Source organism: Diadema setosum, chromosome 4, assembly GCF_964275005.1.
Source record: "Diadema setosum chromosome 4, eeDiaSeto1, whole genome shotgun sequence".
Taxonomy (NCBI): Eukaryota; Metazoa; Echinodermata; class Echinoidea; order Diadematoida; family Diadematidae; genus Diadema; species Diadema setosum.
The window spans coordinates 25771592-25793206 of NC_092688.1; the positions used below are offsets into that span (position 1 = coordinate 25771592).

Genomic DNA, 21615 nt, shown 5'->3' on the forward strand with positions numbered 1-21615 from the left:
CCTTTTTCTTTATTGATTAGGCATATAGTATATCCACGAAAGGCCTAAAACATGAATTATATCATAATGCATCTTGATGTCGTAACAGTTTCCACTATCTCGTGATAAAAGGGAACTAGAAATTACAATTTACACACCATTTCCAACACTTCTCCATATATATGTGGACATATTGAGATTAACATAGCGTGACCAGAATAAACACTCCAACTAAACACTCCAAGCTAAACACTTTAACTCTCAATACTTTACACGTGCTATACACACCGGGTGTTTAGATGTTAAACAAAGTGTTTAGATTTTCAACACTGTGTTTAGTTCATAAACATGTCGCATGTCGCATTTTTTACAGTGTTCGGACTTGCAAATCTTATTTCATTTTCAGATTAACAACCCTTCGGCGTAACAAACTGTAATTAATTTTCGCAACATCAAACCTTCGGAATAATGAACTTTATTTGATTTTCGGATTAGAGAACGTTCGGACTATTGAATCGTTTTCGTTTTCTGATCGACAAACCTTTGGACTTACGAACTTTATTTACGAATCTTATTACATGTTAGGATTAACGAACCTTCAAAATACCGAATTTGATATCATTTTTTAGACCAACAAGCCTTCTGAATCACTCCACAAATGTTCGGATTTAGGAACCCTATTTCATTTTCAGAATACAAACATCTGGGTATAGGGAGTGTGTGTTTCGGAATAACGAACATCCAGAATGGCGAATATCATCCATCGTATATAGTCGTCGTTGTTGTGACGTGTAAGACACAGTTCATAAAATAAGTGTAAAGTCATATTGCGAGTTCTGGTTCACGAGGAATACTCTCATACACTGTTGAATCGAGGTCATCTTCTCTTCTTGGGGAAATGTCGCTTTCGTATAAATCTATTTTTGTGGACGGAAAGTTGTTTTGGCTCTCACAGCGATCATTGATGTTTTCATCAGTATGTGCTTCTAAAACGAGATAGCCATGTTCATCCACCTCATGCTCAACTTGTGACGTGCTAGGATAGATAGAAGCTGCATATAAAGGATCGTTCTGGGTCATCGCATAAGGGTCAAATTCGTCATTTCCTTAGACATTCAAGTAGGTAGGACAGTTCTCCGTTTCTAAAGTGGGTGCAGCTTGGTCGGAAACTGAAGGAATTTCATGGTAGATTGGAAACTGGTAGTTCCTATATTGACCAGTGTCACCTACAGCTTTGGATGTGGTGGATGATGCTATGTTGATGTCTTTACCACAGCGTGAGCCACTGGCAATGTCACTGGCCTCTATGGCATCTCGACTTGCTTCAGGCTGAAATCTAGTAGCTCTGTGCAGACTGACATTGGAAAGGAGGTAGCCGTCTTCATCAACATCTTCATCTTTATCAAAGTGTCTTGATTGAAGAAATATGACCTTCTTCTTCCCTTTCTTCTCTGAGCCTGACATGTCCATGTATAGTGCTTTCCTGCTATTAGCTCCCATATGTATACACTCAAAAAAGTGTTCACTCTCCGGGTGTATGACGTCATAAGAAGGACGTGATCTAGTCTCTGCTGAATTTGCAATACCTCTCCCGATGCTCATTCTAGTTTCAAGAGACAGGTCTGGTGACATGTGACCCTATTTCATGAAAGACACAATGAGTCTCCATGAGGCACATCTATCATACTATTGTATCATATCCTGAAAAGGTATTTTCTGCTTAAAACTAAAATATTACTCATGAAACTTGCAGGATTGCCACATCATCAAAGCAAGTTGGAATAAAACTATAGAAAAACGAGACTGAAGAATAGGACCTATTCTAGTGCACTTCTTGGGTCAGCTTATGTCGACGATTGTGTGTGAACCATGTCAGCATTTAAAACTAAACAGCTAAAAAGCAAGATGTACACTACTTATTGTATTGTCATATAACTTAGAATTTTGGGCACAGCGTAGTAATATACTGTTCCTGATTATGTCAGAGGCACTGCTGTTCATATTTTTTTTTTTAATAATCATGATAGTACGCATACACATTTCGAGGTGGAAAATCGAGATAACAAATTTGTAGCAGAAGTGACTAAATTGGTCTCCGAAAACTGCTAAAAAGCACCACTGCTTTCAGGCAATGATTCTAAGCGCAAAAACGTATTTAAAGAAGATGTACCACTGTAAGAAAATACTATCTATAAAATCAAAAAGTCGACCAGAAATGCATTGTACGATTATGCATGTTTATTTGGCAAAAATAAATCTATGCAAATTTTTGTGGATTTTCTGGTAGCCGTTGAGAATAAATTCCTTCTTTTTTTTTTTCCAGATTACTCAATATTTTCTCATGCAAGTTCAGCTGCAGGGAGCATTTATATTCATTTACGTAAGTTAGATGGACCACGAATTGGATTTATTATATTCAAAACTCACTACACGCTGTGAATTTTTAAAGAAAATGAAAAAAAAAAGTTGAGGAGATTTTTCTGCTACATTTTCCGTCCCAAGCCTGCTCAACCCCCCCCCCCCCACAGAAACACACATACGTACAGTGAAATTCTCACTTCTAAACTGAAAATTGAAACCCGTGACCCATAAGACGTAATTTGTCTGTCATTACCTCTGCACGGTTCTCATACGCGTTCTCTGGATGAGCTGTGGCGCCTCCGTGATCTCCTGTGCCTTCAATATGAGTCGAAGTGTTTGGCGGATTCAGTTGCGACTGCACTTCATTGGAATGGACTTTCGACTTTTGACTTGAAGCTTGTCGACGCCTATACGTATAACATAAAATGAATAAAGAAAGAAAGCAATGCTCTTAGAATGCATATACTGTCAAACTGAAGAGGACGTTACTGTAGATCACAGCACAAATAAGTCCATTATCAAAAAATTATTAATATCATTCTTTTTTTTTTTCAATTTTTCATTGCTTTCAATAAACAAATTGTGATACAAAATTTCTGTCACTACAGTATCTAACACAGCAGAATACAAATACCACCACTTTTTTCTTTCCTTTTATGTCGTAGTATCTAATGTAGCTCAAATTAGTTTAACTTTTGGCAGCAGAGTTTTGAGATGAGCAAAATTAAATCGAGATTTAACAGTCCCATTTTCATTGATTAGCATGTAATTATAATCATAATGTTACCAAGGAGGTTCAAGAGAATGGAGTCACAACCGTCTTATATATCCATTTCCTAGACGTTCGATACCGCCACTCACATATGCCACATATTTGAAGCATGTGCCAAACAGGATCTGCCGTGCAGAGGGGAAGACAATTGACCCGTGTCTCATTGCATTATCACCAGTCACTCTGTAGGAAGATATGTCTTTGTGATGATAATACTTTTCGCTATCTCTTCTTATAAAAGACAGGTGATATATAATGGTAAAGACACGGGGATGCGCGAATAGGATTTGGACGAAAAAAAAATGATGAACTAAAAATGAAAATTACTCGACTGGGGATATCCGTGCACTAATCTGATAGAATATCAATAAAGAATTATACTTGAAGATTCCAGTTTTATTTGTGGGAATTTAGTGGAAAAGTGATCAAACCGGCTTTCCAGGATGAAACAGTTTTAAACACTTTAACATGATACAGCTGTGATCTACACTTTTGCACAAATTTCTGGACGGGATTGATTTTTGTTTTATATGCTTTATCATTAAGTGAGATTTCATTTTATTTAATAAATAAACTAGCAAAATATAGCCAACATTATCAAATGAATCTTCAGATCGCTCAGCGAGACGGCGGCATCAAACATCGATCATCAAAGGCACACATGCACGTGTGGACGTGTTTTGTACATCAATAGAAAACTGACAACTGTTTGAATAATTACAGCCAGTTGAAACTCCAAATCTTAAACCTCCTCGATGTTACCAAACATCAGCAGAAGGACGCGATGGGTAAAACAATACTAATTCTGGCATAGATATTTTCTCTGCTATCTGATTTATTTTACTTTTTTCGACTCCATATAAACAAACGCGGCATCATGTTTTTGTTTTGGTGATGGTTTTCTTATCAAAATGTGACCCTGCATCACAGAACCAACAAAAAGTCGCCAGACATGGATTTTCAGCTATTCTGAAAGAGCAGACTCCAAGCTTTAAAATGATATATAATTCAATTAAAATGCACTCTTCTAACCTATCTAAATATTGGAAACAAAGCACACACTCTGGAAAAGTGTGAACTGGGAAAAGAGGCTCTAAAGTACATGGTCTATTCAAGCGCGATGAATTGGACAAGAAGAGGATGTACGCCATCGGAGCAACCACATCGAAGACATTATCAAATCAAGCTGAAATTCAGCATGCTCTATTAACACATTCTGTCCATGATTAATGCCAACTTTTAAAGCAGTAGCATTTTGTTTTCAAAAGTTATTAGAATTGAAAGTGAAGAGTGTGCAAAAGATTTTCATGAAATGAAAGGAGCCTCTAAGACATGCCCGATCACACTACTCTACAAAAAAGGGGTTGTTGAAAAACTGCTGAAAACGCACTTTTCAATCCATCTTATACTCCCAAACTTAGGAATGATGTAGAAGCAGAATAGCTCTTTCAGAAAACATGGAAAACTCAAGATTGACTTGGTTGACCAGTTTCACCTTTTTTGAGTCCTCACGTAAAATCAAGGGGTGCAACTTTTTGTTGGTTTTGTCATGGACGATCACAAGTTATGTTGAACAAATACTGTGTCAAAAGTTTTGGGCGACAGATGGAATAATATAATAAAATGTCTGGCAACCAGAAACTGAGGTTTTCGTGACATGTTCACCTACCAATTAAAAAAGAGGAATGCAGATCATCAGCAAACTTACTTCAACATTCATGTGCATTTAATGTACACTCACTTCTGAATGTTATGCTTTGTTTAGTGAGTCGCATAAAATGATTTCACACCCCAGATTTACAAACTTGTTTTGACAAAAATTCACCTTTTCTGTTGATGCCTACACCAAGCGTTGGACAGTATGCCAACCACAGCAAAAACAACGAGAAAGGTTCCCAGGATGTACATAATAATACCATAATTGTTCTCGTAACTCTTAGGATCTGGAAGATAAAGCATTAAGTTCAAATTCAATCTATAATATTTAACATATTTAAGATATAAATATAAAATATTTATATGTATTCCGAATGTCACATTTTATTTCGATACATTTACAAAATAATATAATATAATCATAATGTTTAGTAAAACATCGATATTGCAATGATTTATAATTACATGCAAATATACATAATATGAAAATATTTTTGATGGTAAAGTAGTAAAGTTCATCCCATCAAACTCTGATATTTAAGCAGAGCGTTTAGACTTTCCAAAATTATAAAAGAATAACGGGGAACAAAATATGGTCAATAATTGCTTACTTTACTTCACAATATTACTTGGCCCTTTTGCACAATGATATGGATGCACTTTCATTGCACTTGTAACCCATTTTCCCTCATTGACCCTTTTTTTCAGGAAAATGCCTTTTCATTAGATCAACTGACATTTGCATAATGATAGTTACATCACCACGAAAATCTGATAATCGATTGATAAGAGCTTTCTTTTCAGTTCCTGTTGAAGAACGGCGCATTGCAACATTTCTTCATTTCTTCATGGATATTTTTTTTTATTCTTGTATCGTAAGAATTAAACTCTTCTTCAGTAAGAGACAGTAACAGTTTCAAAAGTTGAATCCAGTATATTGATCCATGATCAATTCACTATGAAAAAACAATGAAGAACCACATCTAGTGTGTTTGCGTCTAAACCAGGTGGTGAAACAATAATGTTTAGGCAATAGTAGCGAAGTTGTCCAATGTAGTTATTGCGTATATGCAATTAATTCGTTAGGAGATAAAAGTGGAAACACTAGAAACAAAAACACATTTTTACTACGGCTCGAATCAATATAAACTCACCTGACTGAGACGGAGACGTTTCAGTTGTCTCTCGCAATGACGTACTGTCTTGAGTAGTCTGCGTCTGCCCTGTGCATTGAGATAAACCCACCACAATTATTGATGGTATACATGCTGATGATATAATGTCCTAAACACCTATCCCCAAGATGGAAAATACGATCATAATAGATCTATTTATCTATTCTAGATATCAGACTTGTGTACGTGGTGATAAAAGTATGAAAAGTTGTAGTGTATGAATGCTCATAATGAAGATGTTGACATTGCACAGGCCGCTGATCCTCCCCCCCCCCAAAAAAAAAAAGGAAAAATGTCTGGCTCTTCTGAAACAAAAGTAAGAGAAGAGGAATCAGAAATCCTGTTACCAAAAGAGTAAAAAAAAAGAAAAAAAAACATAATTCAAAAATTCCGCCATGAGATGTTTCCCCTCAAAGGGAAATATACATACACAGAACATTTACCCTTGACCCTCTTTGGAGTAGTCATCACCCTATCAAAAAGACTCACTCACTCACACACACACACACACACACACACACATGGCCCCTACATTGTATTGAATTCATACCATTGTCTTGTTATTGTATGTCGCAAAATAGTATTTAAAACTAGATATATCGCTACGGCGACTGATATGCCTCCGCCATAATGCATGGTTCTCCTAATAGGTCTATAGTACAATGTCTTGACAATGTGTGATGACAGTTTCACACAATTGGCAAAATATTAAAATGACAGGTTTGCCACAAATGTGCTGAATGTTCACTTTCCTAGAACTAGGTTCAATTGGATAAATTATTCAAATGTCAGAGTGCAGGTATTTGGGGAACTGATGATTTTTACTTGACTTTTGACCCTTTTATAAGTTTATGCATTGAGTAATTTTCAAGGTATTGAGAAAAAGTATAATTTCAGTATCAAATGGGAAAATAGCATTATCTAAACCTGGTCTTTGACCTTTGACCTCACAGTTCCACAGAGAATCACTGTTAGGTAGAACATGCATAAATATGTAAGTTTCATGATGATACCTTGAGTTACTTTCGAGATATGGAGGAAAAAGTGCAATTTAGCACTTTCACTTGACCTTTGACCTTTTGACCTTTGACCTTTTGGCAAGAAACTTCCCCAAAAATATATATTGGGTAATACATGCCATACATCAAGTTTAAAAAAAAAAAAAACCTTCAGGCATATTGCATTTTAAGGTACCTTGAACCATTTGCGAGATATGGAGAAAAACATGAAATTTCAATTTTCTTTTCACAAAATAACCTGTGACCTTTGACCTTTGACCCTGTGACCCTAAAATCCACACAAAGTATTATCCCCCAAGGATATACCCTAATACCAAGTTTGATGTAAAACCACCACACGGTTCTTGAGATATCGACAAAAACAAAACGGGACGGACGTACGGACGGACGGACGGACGACCCGAAAACATAATGCCTCCGGCCACTTCGTTGCGGAGGCATAAAAATGAAGTTATAGGCTTTGCAGACAACAGAAATTCAAGCTAGTCGCCATTACTCTTGATGTCTGCGAACTTCACAATTACCATCTTTTTGTTGGTGGTAATGTTTATTCCAAGCGCATAGGGACCTTTGACCTGCTACTTTATGAATATGCCAAATATGAATTACTTTTAACATTGTGATCATTTTATTATTGCACATACGGTTTTGCTCATATGTTACATGGTATTTGCCAACTGTAGTACATACACTTAGAAGTGTTTTCTATACTTTGTGTAGGCATTGTGCTGTTATTGCCATCTTGCCACTCTGCGTCTGTGAACAAACATTCCCATCCACAAAAACAATAACAACCTAATGAAAACATGTTTGATACCACAGCAAAGAAAGGATAAAATTCAGGAGTAAACTTCATGGAGTTCAAATCAGTGGTGCCTGTGGTGTCGTAAGCTTACGTGATCAGATGGTAAAAATGCCTATCTCTTTGGTATATTTTCAAATTAAGAGAAGGAAAACATGCAGTGAGCATTTCAGAGCACGTATCGTAATCATGGAAAAGACATACCGAGTATAGATTTATGTTTCCCAATGAATTAATCCGCGGGGAACAACACGATTTTGTATATTCGAGTAGTGAGTAATTTTGTAGGTAAGGTTTGTCTTGTGTCAACGCATTTGAATGACTTACTTCAATTTTTCATCATATATGGAAGTATTAATACCAGGAACTTAAAACAGCAGTCATTATCGCGCTTTATGTCATGTCGAGTGTTTTAGGTGAAGGCTCAAATGGCACATATTCGTCATTAACCGCGCTCAAATGTAGATAACTCTCATATAAGATACAAATGAATATATATATACATAATACACGTACATGTATATACCAGAAAATTTCACAACTCCTTCACTTCAAGACAAAAATAAAATGCTGTCTTTTTTTCTCTATCGCTCCGTCTTACACTATTTTACAAAGCAGAGATTACTGAAGATAATAATCGTTGATAATAATATATATATACTGTCAAAAATGATTTTTAGGACAGACCGTTTGCTTTCCTTTCGACTGCTTGGCAAGAAGGGATTGAAGTGTTCCAAACCGGGAAGTAAGTCGACCATCTAGGTTGTATCACACACTGCAGTGTTGCACTCCCGTTGATGGTGTAACCTTTGTCACAGGTGAGAGTTATCTTCGACCCGAAGCTCGTAATATCCGAGTCCCAACTTCCATTGGGCACAATCCCAGGATGATTTCAAACTCCTACCGAGACTTTCAATAAAGGAGACATACAGGAAATTCTCGTGAGCCATGACGGAAAGGTTGAAATAACCACTACCACCATCACAATATATAAAGAGAACTACTAAAGCAATATCATAGATTAAGATCATGACACTTGTTACATTTATAACCTATGATGCCAATAGCGAATAAAATGAATATGAAATCATAATGACTGCATATTTTATTGTATTTCTGATTATGAAATAGCATGAAATACTGTGCAAGTCAGAAAATGTGATTCTACGACTGGATTGCTTCCTTAATATTACTATTCACTATGTACCACTAGAGGGTCTGAAGTATCAGTTATTAATGAAAAGCATTGATGTACATCGATAGTTTTGTTATGGGAATAAACATGATTTTGAAGTATATACGGACACATCCATCTGACAGCAACAGAGTGTTCATTAAAGCCTAGAAATTGGCAAAAATGATAAAATGACTCCGTGTTCAGGCATTTAATGCAAAGCACTACATGGATGCTCCCGCTGGTCACCTGCTGGTTATTTACGCAAGTACATTTTTCTTCTTCTTCTTCTTCTTCTTCTTCTTCTTCTTTGAACATGAATTCCATAGATTATTAAGTCTTGCAAGTCTGTTATGCACCATCATGACTATGTCACTTCGAAAACGAATGAAATGCCCAACCAACTGAGAAAGAAAGGGGAAAAGTAAGAAAGAAAGGTCATTTTCAAAATGTGCACTGAGTTAATTAAGAACGGTTTATTGTGGCAATTACAGGTGTCAGAATTTATTAGAAAATAATTCTGTCGTCTTCATTGTCATTGATGCTTGTCTACATTTATTTTACTCTCTGATGTCTCGGCGTACTCACTGTTAAATGAATAATGTCGGTTGGAGTCAAACTCTGTCGCAAGTGCACATGTCCAATTGTGAGAAAAGTTTCCGTCAGAAATGATCTGCGCATACGTTTCAGACTGAAAACAATTGCACATTCCTTTTTGCATGACAGCAACGCCATTGCTTACGGTCTGTCTTCTACAGGTAGACATGCACTCGCCGTCCGAATCAACGTCAAGTACAACTTGGGATGTTGCTTAAAGGTTTAGTTGGTTGCCTTTGTAGCATCCGAGAAATCCAGGCTCTACAACAGTCACAAAATGTTATTATTTAAACCTGCCTATGGTTTCCTTTCTGCTCAAGAATTATTCCAATCACTGAAAAATCAAATTGTAGATATTGCAGAACAACTGAAATGACACTTTAACAAGCATTTCTGTTTGAAAACAAGTCCATTTCTTTATACCTGAAGCACCTGGAAATGATAATTGTAATAAAATCTATACACATGACATCGGAATTTATGGTTTCGCCATACACAATCATTGTCAAACATAAGAATTCAATTCATCTATGTGCCGTAGCATATTATATTACCTCTATTAACAATGATATATAATTCGCAAATTTCGATGTTTACATCTCTCACCTCGGCACGGGAGTCTAACAATCCTGTTTGAGGAACACTCGGTTGTTGTTGTCTTTAGGCAGTCGACTACACGCAGCGGCTCTGTGCATTGATATTGTACAAAGTAGTTCATTAACTATTCTTAAGTTTTGAACGCTGCATTTCTCATGAAAGTTTGAGACATGAACAACAGTTGCCATATCTGATAAGTATGCATGTATGAAGAAAACAAGCTACACAGTAAAGAATCAAGGTGTAAAAAATCAGATATGAAAATGTATCTGGGCATTAAAGATTTTGCATGTACAGAGAAGTGTTGCACGTATATCAAAAGAAAAAACCGAATTATGATTATGACAATACCTCGCAAACTTTTGCTTATGAATTTCCATCTTTGAATACCTTGCAGATTTCACCTTTTGACGCAGACTATAGTGTGCTTGTCAACTATCAACTTTCCCTTTGTCTGTGATGCGATGCATGCTATATTCTACATGAAACGGTGCACATGCATTACTCACAAGTTTTTTATCGGCATGCATAATGACAATCATGACAGTTCTGCGGTTACCTTCACCACACAAGAGGACTAGAGTCTTGTCTCGTGTTGCTGCAGGCCCATTGGCCAAAATAGACTGGCTTGTATACTCCCTTGCAGCCGGGAAACCGAGCTCTCTGCAGACCAATTCAGCAGCTTTGGGGGTAAATCTATCTCAGCAGACGTATTTGTCTGATTCGATAACCACCAGGCCTTCAAGGGGAGAGAGTCCATCAACCAGCTTCACCGATGGCATCCCTTGAAGATTGATGTTCGAGGAAATAAAATGAATTGTGGTTACTGCTAATGTATAATAATTCATTAATGATTGCATAATTCTCATGTAATCAGCCATCGTAGCTCATTCGAGGTAAAGATGATTTTAGGGAGGAATATCGGAATGATAAGATCTATATCCTTGTTCGAGATATTCACCTAAATTTTCCTTGAGGATAAAGTGTATCAATTACAGCAGGAGAAACATTGTACTCTTCGTTTTGATGTTGTTGTTGTTGTTGTTGTTTGTTGTTGCTTGAATTAGCATTGACCCTGAGGCCTTAACACACTTCCTACACTCCGAAACTGATAAAAAAAAATGATAATAATGGCCCAGTATTAGAGGTACCATCGAAGTCTTGAAGAAATGTCAAATTCTTTGGACACATTGCATTGCCATTGCCATCCATGTCCCTGCGAATTCGGTGTCGCGATTTTATTTTGTACCATTTCAGGGATAGACAATGCATTTTACAATCAATCGTAGTTTACTTATTCTGCTTTGCTGCATTTTTGATATGGATTTTGATGCAAAGATTGCAAAGTTGATATGCAAATAAGGTTATTTCTGCAGTGATTGAAAGTCTTCATAGGTAGAAATTGTCATTTAATTTGATGTTAAGTATAAAGCCACTATGGAAGAATTGAAACTGTATAAAAACAAACAACCACGGCAAGAACCGCAGCCTTAAATCCCCTCCAAACCACCAGGACAATGCTAAGATGTATTCTCGCTGCCGCCATCGAACTCAGAAGGGGGCTAGAGATTGAGAATCCGTGATTCTAGCCCCTGAGCCACAACAATAATCATGATATTCTCTCGTCAATCGAGAAAAAATGGTATGAACTTTGTATAAGTACACCATCATATTGATATCATGGCTTAGATGAAAATGACGCATTATGATATATTTTAGTTCTTTGATTTCTTTTCAATTATGCCTGCGTTTTGACGCAGTCTCTTATAGATACCATCGACATAAGGACTTGGATTTTTTGTTCAGGATACCTATTTTCTATACGATAGTCATAGTATCATTATTCTGTGCAAAAAAGACTGTAATTTTTACTTCTTTGAATGTAGATATTACCGTTTCACTTTACAGTCTAAATGGTCTACTTTCACATGTGCGCTTTGAAATCACGTGCCTTTTTGACAATTAAAGTGTACGCGCGGTCTACGCAATCATACATAATCTGTTGCAATTCGAAAGATAAAGTCAGGTTCAAGAGAACTGAAGGAAATTATTGTTGGAGTGAATAAAACAAACGCAGCTTCTTCATGAAATTGTCATAGACACTTACCCTCGTAACACTTCACTGACATGTTGAATTTCACAGGGTAGATATATATACCATAACCGTAGCTTCGTCTGATGAGTGAGCGATAAAAAGGGAGAATACTCTGAGTCTTTCAATATCAGATTCCGAGATTTCTTGTTCCCTATTTCATCAAGTCTTTCGAATCCCACCACTCCGTTGTTGATTAGATAGACGGTATAGAGGATTCTCCTTCCACTGGGTGCCTGCAGAACCCAGCTGTCACGGTTGTCAACGCAGGTTTGGTCACACCGTATCTCCCATTCAAGTGGAATCCCCGAACAATTTAGACTGTAATCTGTGTGATGATAAGGATCACAAAGAGTGCACGTAAATTAATGAATTATGAGAATAGCAATAAAAGGAACAATGAAAAATTCCTCTGAGTATTCGAGCTGATGTCAGTTCTGTGACATGATTTAAAATGCCAAATCATGTACTATTTCTTGCCGAATTCTTGTAACGCATTCGTCTTCCTGGAGATCACATGCCAGTAGTTAAGTTATCAATGAATATTCTTTCACAAACGCAGCAGATAAAAATGATAAAGGTTAACTTTATTGAACCTATTACTTGTGGGAATTATTAGGACAAAAGTTCAAGCATATCTGACAGAACATTCCATTCTCGTGTAAACACTGACTTGCTACAAGAACTGAGAAGGAGAGAAATGTGCGAGATATGTCAATGATGGAAAGAAAATTGAAAGGTACCCACATGTATTAGTTCCAAGTGCTGAGGACTTCATAAAAGGATTGCTAAACAAGAAATGAGCAGAAATCCATACGAGGAATATCATTCTTTCCTCCATCGCAAAAAAAAAAAAAAAAAAATGGGAAATCATAGCACAGCCACTGCAGATAATTCCGAAATAACAGCACGCTACGGAAGTCTGAAAGTCGGTGTAATGTTCCCTTCAATCCTTACATACAACGTGGAATAGATATGAACAAAAAATATTGTTGATGGTACTGAGGTGATTGATGGCGTTGGAGTATTGAAAAGTCTGAGTGCGCATGATAAGAATGCGTTCGAGCAGAATCTCATAAAGTTGTCTGGGCTTTCAAGGAAGCGATACAGGAGGATCCACAGCATGCAGCCACTCGAGAATGCCAAGCATTAGTTTCAGTTATAAAACGCCCACGCCATGCAAGCTGTCGCTTGAGATAATTGTATTGTCATATTATTATCACAGATCTATTATCATAGTTCTGTGATCGTGACAGTATTGAAATTAATAAGGTACTTTCGGACTACATTATTATCGCCTAAGTGCTTCCAGCAAGCTGAATGACTCCATAAAAAATTGTGCTGTTCTATAGATGCATGTTTTGAACATGAAATATATGTAAACCAAAGTGATAAATAAAACTCTTGAGTATGAAAAACTACTTTCGACCCTTAACAAATTCACAGAGCATTTTCTCTTTTTCTCTCCCCCCCCCCCCCCTCTCTCTCTCTCTCTATTCATCTCTCTTAGTCCAGTGGATATAGAAAAAATCATGCACTTAATGGTAAAAGCACCATACTTGGTACACATGTACATGATGCCAATACAAGTCATTTCTGATATGAAAGCCATTCTGATTCTCCCTTTTGCGGCCGTGGCGGCCATTTTTCAAAATGGCCGCCATGTGATATAGCAATGCTGTGTATTTTGGAAACTATAAGTCCGATTGTCGTGATTCTTGTACCAAAGTATAGGTTTTGAGGGTCAAGGATTCCAATTAAATACTTTTTGAGAGGATAAAAACATGGCAACCTATGATTGGCGGCCATTTTGAAAAAAAAAAAGTATGGCCACCATGCTAGATATAACATATCCTTAAAACGTATGGACAAAGGGTCATGACTCTGGTACCAACTTATATGTTTTGGGGTCAAGGATTCCGATAAATTCAACTATAAGTGAATATGTATCGTTTTATCCTACGTTTTGGCGGCCATTTTAATAAATATGGCTGCCATACAACAGATAATGAATATTGTATATCTTCGAACTAAACAGATATATAATCACGATTCAAGTGTAAAAGTATAGTTTTGGGGTGAAGGTTTTCAATATAATGGTGTTTTAGCAAAGTGAATAGGTTCATCACATCCTTTGTTTGGCGGTCATTTAATAAATATGGCCTCCCTCCAGTTATATAACGTACGAGTGTTATGAAAGCGGGATGCCCATTGTGGATTGATTCTGGTGTAAGCGTTTGTGTTAGGGGTCAACAATTACTTATTCACTCATTTTTAGTATTCTAATGTGAAACATCTGGGCACAGTTAACTTTGTAACCATTTTGGAAAATATGCTCAACTTCCTCTGTAGGATTTCTGTGTGTACAGTGTATGTGAAAAACATGATCTTCACAATTTCATGTCTGCAGTACATATTAATCAAGATTATAGATTTTCTAGAAATATAGACTCTCGCTTTCTCTGGTCCCTGGACCATTGAATGAAAATAATAATAATTATAATAATAATAAGGTCTTTTTTACCCAGGGTAGCCTCTTCAGTGTTGCCACTGCTCTAATCATAGTTTCCAACCAATATAGTACATCTGTTTTCTTTGGAAACATGACACTAAGAGTGAGAAAACTTCTAAAACTTCTTGGGTCACTTACATCAAATGTAAACACACTATATGTACGTCTATAAAATCCATGATTGACCAGGCTGTTCTGATACTTACAACTACACTGAATCTTATACATCAAACGATAAAGTAAATATAATAGGTATTATCGATATATCTTTGTAGGTTTACATCTAATTGTCATTTGCAGCTCCATGTTGTTGTTGTTGTTGCTCATTTTCCATCTGTGAAGATGGCTGGATAGCCCATATTCAGCTACACTAAACTGGTCTTCCATGGGGTCCAGTTGGTTGTGGGGTGGGACCACTTCACCGGGTTAGACACCCTGCTCTTTGCGATGAATTAATGAAGAGGGATCTTTTACGTGCATGAGCTGTGACTCTGTCATACACGGGACCTCCATTTTATGTCATATCCGAGGGACAGAGTGTTTTGCCTCTTGCTAGAGGGGACGGTATGTTTACACACAACATTGCTCAGTCCAGACTCGGGTTCTAACCCGAGCCGCGTGATCGTGAGGCAGACGCGCTACCGACTGAGCCAACTACCGCCCTCCATATGAGTCTACTAGCAAAATATAAACTACAAGAAAGATTATGCTAATTTATGAATTTAAGGAAAACCTCAAAGAAATACAAATTTTTAGGTTCATAATTATTGGAAGATAAAACTGCAGAATATAATATTCAGTAAATCGATCTTACTTACCGGCACCAGTAGAAATACTGAAGACGTCCTCTAAAGCGCACCTGCATCTTTGCATTCACGTTCATCACCGCTCATCAATGGACGATCAGGAACAATAATTGTTTGGGATTGTCAGAGTTCATTCGTATCCTTCATATGATTCCTTATAATTTTGTGTAACAGTTTTGACAAGGTCATACTATGAAATAATGAACAAGAACTGAAAAAAAAAAATCAGTAGGTCTTATAAGACTGCAATAATCATGTCTTTGTGGCTGGAAACAATGACAGTACACTAATTGTACTCTCCTGTCAATGCATCCAAAATTGTGGGGGGGGGGGGGTCTTCTATTCCATTCTCACCATTTATTCTACCTTTGATATTCAACATAATTATATTTAGTATTCCAGGGGGTGTTTCATAAAGCTGTTCGTAAAGTTACAAACAACTTACGAGCGACTGGTGATCAGTTGCGATGTGCTATACTACGATACTAGAATTTCAATAATTCACCACAAGAACTGATCACCAGTCGCTCGTAAGTCGTTCGTAACTTTACGAACAACTTTATGAATCAGGGCCCGGGTATGCAACAATTGTACTTATGTGATGTTCAATACCTACTTGAATAGTGAATGTGATAGAGGTATGGTCAATCAACAACAATCAATGAAAATAAAGAACTAAACGTCGCAACAACAAAGGAGGTTCATTTACCAATAATAGGTGAACGAGTCTTGTCAATTGGGACATTACATATGGCAGTGAGGGTGTATACCAGTGTATTTTGTAAAGGCTCAGATCCATGTAAACTGTTTGATGATCTGTTTGATGATCAATAGACAATTGCGGATTGGATGGAAACCAATAAGTTGATTTTGAATACAGATAAAACTCATTATATTTCATTTTGTATGCGAATTATAACAGACCACAATTTGCTATTGTATTTTAAGAATATGAAAATAGATAGAGTTGTAAGCACAAAATTCTTAGGAGTAATTATAGATGAAAGATTATCTTGGAATTATCATATTGATTACATAGCCAGTATTATATGAAGAAACATAGGGGTTTTGTATAAGTTACAGTATCTTCCTAGAAATGTCCTTAAAATGTTATACCATGCTTTGATTTCACCACATATTAATTAGTGCAATATTGTATGGGGATTCTCTTTTGATAAGAATATTGATCGAAAACATAAATTACAAAAAAAAAAAAAACGGGGAGTGCGTTTAATAAAAAAATTCAACATATGCTTTCCCCAGTTTACCTCTGTTTTTAGAAACTCAAATATTACCCATTCAAGATTTAATTTCATTAGAGTCTGCAATAGTCATGTTTAAACTTCATAATAGTTTTCCCCTGATGTATTCTCTGATTATTTTACCCTCAATAGTTCAATTCATTATTATAATACCAGAAATGCTCTGAGTATTCATCCCCACTCAAATCGCACATTTTGTACGCATTCATCAATATTTTACAAAGGTACTATTTAATGGAATAATTTGAATATAGTTTTCAGGATCAGTAAGACCGTAAGACAATTTAAAAGATTATATAAACAACATCTTTTTTGATGCGATCAAATTACAAGTTGACGAATAGTTAAATATGGAGTTTTCTTCTTTTCTTCTCTACTTTCATATCTACACGTTTATCCTTTCTTTTATTGATTCAAGTTGTAAATCTTATCGTATTTTGCATTCATGTTTGTTTCAATTCAGTTAAAAAAACAATGATCATACATGATTACACATATTTACATCTCAATATTTCTTAAGGGATCATTTTCAATAAGCCTACTTTGTGCTTCTCATGATTCCGCCACTATCATATTTGACACCATGTATTTTTGTTTGTTTGTTTGCCTGTCTGTTTGTTTTTAATGCAAAGTTTGTAAACCAATTATGAAAGTGGAAATAAATGAAATGAAATGAATGATATATATATATATATATATATATATATATATATATATATATATACATGCATATATGTATATATACAGGGTGGCCCCTCAGAAAACGAAAACGAATATCTTTTTCAAAACCAAAAGGAAATTGTCCAATTTGGTTGAGTATTCTTTCTAGATATGCTTTTGTTGATCATTAATTTCTTACTTTATTTAATCAAAGCCCAGCAACGGAGACTACCCAACAATTGAAGGTCAATTTTCAACAATAATCCTATTCAAGCATTCCACATTGTGATGTGCGGCCTTAATTCTTTGTTAGTCTCCCAAGGCAGTGGCTTTTGTTCGATGCTGAAATTTGTTGAATTGAGCTAAGAAATGTGACGCTCGACCCGTCTTTACAAAAACATCTGTAGAATGAAAACCACTCAACCAAATTGGATGATTTTGGTGTCATTCTTCTTCTAGATAAATTCTCTAAACTCTATGTCATTCATTTTGGCATCAAAGCAATGCAAATGTGCAAATGTTTGCGAAAACTCGCGTTTCCGTTAATCCTAGGCCACACTGTATATAATGTGCGTGTGTGTGTGTGTGTGCATACTCTATGTAGTGCGGCAGTCATATTTGTGACCCTGCACCTCAAAACAAACAAAAAGTCGCCAGACATGAATTTTTAGTTAAGACCATATTCTGAAAGAGCAGACTTTAGGCTTTAAAACGATGTATAACTCAAATTAAATGGACTCTTCTAACCTATCTAAATATTGGAAAGAAAGCACCAACTCAGGAAAAGTGCGAACTGAGAAAAGAGGCTCTGAAGTACAGTGTCTATTCAAGCGCTTAATCTTCACCAAACCGTGCTGGCTGTGCGATGAATAGGACAAAAAACAGGAAGTTAACCACCAGAGTAACAACAATGAAGAGATTATCAGATTAAACTTAAATTAAACATGCCTCATTAACACATTCTGTCCATAATTAATGCCAACTTTCAAAGCAGTTGCACTATCCTTTCAAAAGTTATTAGAGTTGAAAGTGAAGAGTGTGGACAAGGTTTTTCAGAAATGAAAAAGGGATTCTAAAGACACACCTAATCATACTATTCTGCCAAAAATGTTCGAGATAAACTGCTAAAAAACACACTTTCCTGCCCGTTTTATAATACCAAATTTTAGCATAATGTATGAGAAGACCTGCTCTTTCAGAAAATATGAAAAAGTCAAGTTTGGCTAGGTTGACCCATTTCACTTATTTTCAGTACTCACGCAAAATCAGTGTGTGCGACTTTATGTTCGTTTTGAGGTGCAATGTCACATTTATCAAAATGGACATGGAAACGAAATGTGTTAGTTCTATTCATCAACAAATGCTTGTTTAAAATCATTGACCCCAATTAGTTTCAAAGGCGTACAGTATAGTATATATTGCGGTGGCCATGTTTTAAAATGGCAGCCAAAACATAGGATGTGATGGTTGTATACACGAAAAGATGTATCCATTTAAATAATTGAACCTCAAAAACATATTTTTGTACCAGAATCATGAATATGCATCCATTGGTTTTAAAGATATATGAATAGAATATAGAGCGGCAGCCATATTTTTTCAAAATGGCCGCTAATAAGTAGGTTGCCATCGTTTTATCCTCTCAAGAACTATTTTATTGGAATCCTTGACCCTCAAAACCTATACTTTGGTACAAGAATCACGACAATCGGACTAATAGTTTCCAAAATAAACAACATTGCTATATCACATGGCGGCCATTTTGAAAAATGGCCGCCACGGCCGTCAAAGGGAGAATCAGAGTGGCTTCCATATCAGAAATGACTTGTATTGGCATCATGTACATGTGTGCCAAGTATGGTGCTTTTACCATAATGTGCACGATTCACCCTATATATGCTCTATATCCGCTGGACTATCTGGCCTATCCATTTTAGATCATTTTAAATGTATAGTAGTCTTGGTGTAAGAAACTGAACCCGTCTGTTTGTTTGTTTGTTTTTTTTCTTTTGTGAGCGTTGAATTGAAATCTAAGTGATAAAGCTCTTTTACATCCAATTGAGGGCTTTAACTGAAATATTTAAGGAAAAGTCCACCTTCATATACATGTGGTTTGAATGAATGCAGCAATGTTAGTAGATCACATCAGTGAAATTTTGGGGGAAATGGACAATCCGTTCAAAGGTTATGAATTTTTAAAGTTTTTGCTCTGTCACTGCAGGATAAGAAGACTACTACAGCTTGTGATGTCACATGTATAGAACGATAATCGATAATACCAGAAAATATAAAGAAATTTCAACACATTTTCACTTTTCTTGCATAAGAAAAGAACACTTGACTTGCGTCTTTCAGAAGGTAGGGAATATTACCCTTAACATACGTCAATGACAAGTCGAGGAAATGTGCACTTTTTTCAAAAACTAAAATTGTGTGAAATTCTCTGTCGTTCTACGCATGTGACAGCATACACTATAGTATTCTTCTCATCCAGCAATGACTGCGCAGGAACTTCAAAAATTCATAAATTTTGAACGGATTGCCCGATTTTCCTCAAACTTTCACTGATGTTCTCTCCTAATATTGCTGCATTCACTCGATTCACATGTCTATGAAGGTGGACTTGTCCTTTAAAGATGGTCGCCAAAATTCCCGCAAAAAAAAAAAATGACGTCTTGCTACAGTTACTTTTTAATTGTTGAAAAGGGAGAAACAAAAATTAAAGATTTACTTTACATTCTTTATCTCGAGTTAGCTGAACCTGCATCTGGATGAAGCAACTTTTGCATCCTTGAGAATTATGAGATATTCAAGATTCAGAATGAATGTACCAGTTTGTTTTATGTTATTTTATTTTCACTGCGATTATGTTGAATTTATGATAATATGATATGGATACTCGGGCCCGTTCCCCCTCGATATGGAAAATCACTGCAGTGGTAGGCTCCTCCATGTGCTTGTTTGCAGAACGGGTGACGTTTGCAGGAGATCTTTCCTGCTCTTTAGAGTTATGTGAACACATATAATATCCCTGCTCTGTCAATGTTGAGGAAGAAAAGGGCTCGAGTATACGTCATGAGGCCTCTTCAACTAATCGGCCACTCCCTGCGCGTGTGTAGATATCCAATCGAAAGCGTACTAGTATATCCTATACGATTTCCAAGGCTTTCAGGAAAGTGGCACGAGCGAGTACTTACATTGTCGGTCATCTTTCGATTCCTTTACCACTCACTCACACACACACACACACACACACACATACACAGCACACAATTTCCAAATAGGTTATATTGGGTGCTAGATCGGGCAACTAAAATTCGTCATGGATTATTGTATTTATTTCAATTTCTGGCTACAAAATTTGGAAATTTCAAGATCTTAGTTGCCCGAAAGGGCTAACAGACACATTTCATATGATATTTTTTTTTTATCAAATGAACTTAAGCGTGCACACAGGAGTGTTAGACATTTTTGTTGTTGTTGTTGTTGTTTCCAAACGTGTCATCGTTACACTCATTGCGCTTTTACAGAACTAAAGCAAAATGGTGAAGAACATTTTTTGAAGTGATCTAAGAAAGTATTCCAAACATTTAAATCCAAGATCCCCGATTCATTTCTTTTAAAGATTCATAACCATTCTATGCTTTTATGCGGATGGAATATAATTTTGTGTCAAAATGTTTTAGAGTTTCTTTTAATAAATTATTAGTATCACCATTTCACATTAAATTTCATGCACAACATGCAAGGGCTGGAAGTAGGAGATGACATTGAGACTAATAATATTTGCAGTGTGTGTCTTTGTATGTCATAAGTCACACGGATTGACTTCAAAAGGGACCTCTTCCCAAGCTGTGAAAACTTAACAATGACTAGAGATGATTGCCCTCCTTCTCTTGATATCAGGCCAAAGCTTGGGATGAACTTGCCCAACTATTCTTCCATACTCCGAGTGTGAATGTAAAAGTGTAACTGAAGTTCGGCCAGGCATATTGTATGTTAGTATTTCGGGTGCACGTCACGAGACCGACACCCACGAGTCATATAGCCCATGAGTTATACAGCTCACGAGTCATACAGCCCATTAATTTGACACTAAGCTAACAAGGCCCACAAGACCGACACATTAAGCCCCGTGTTGTATCTGTCGA

The 21615-nt window shown here is 36.4% G+C and overlaps 1 pseudogene; it reads right to left on the bottom strand.

Annotated features, from left to right (window-relative positions):
* Positions 1-801: 801 nt before the first annotated feature.
* Positions 802-12261, bottom strand: LOC140227763 (uncharacterized; annotated as a pseudogene).
* Between the last annotated feature and the right edge of the window lie 9354 nt (positions 12262-21615).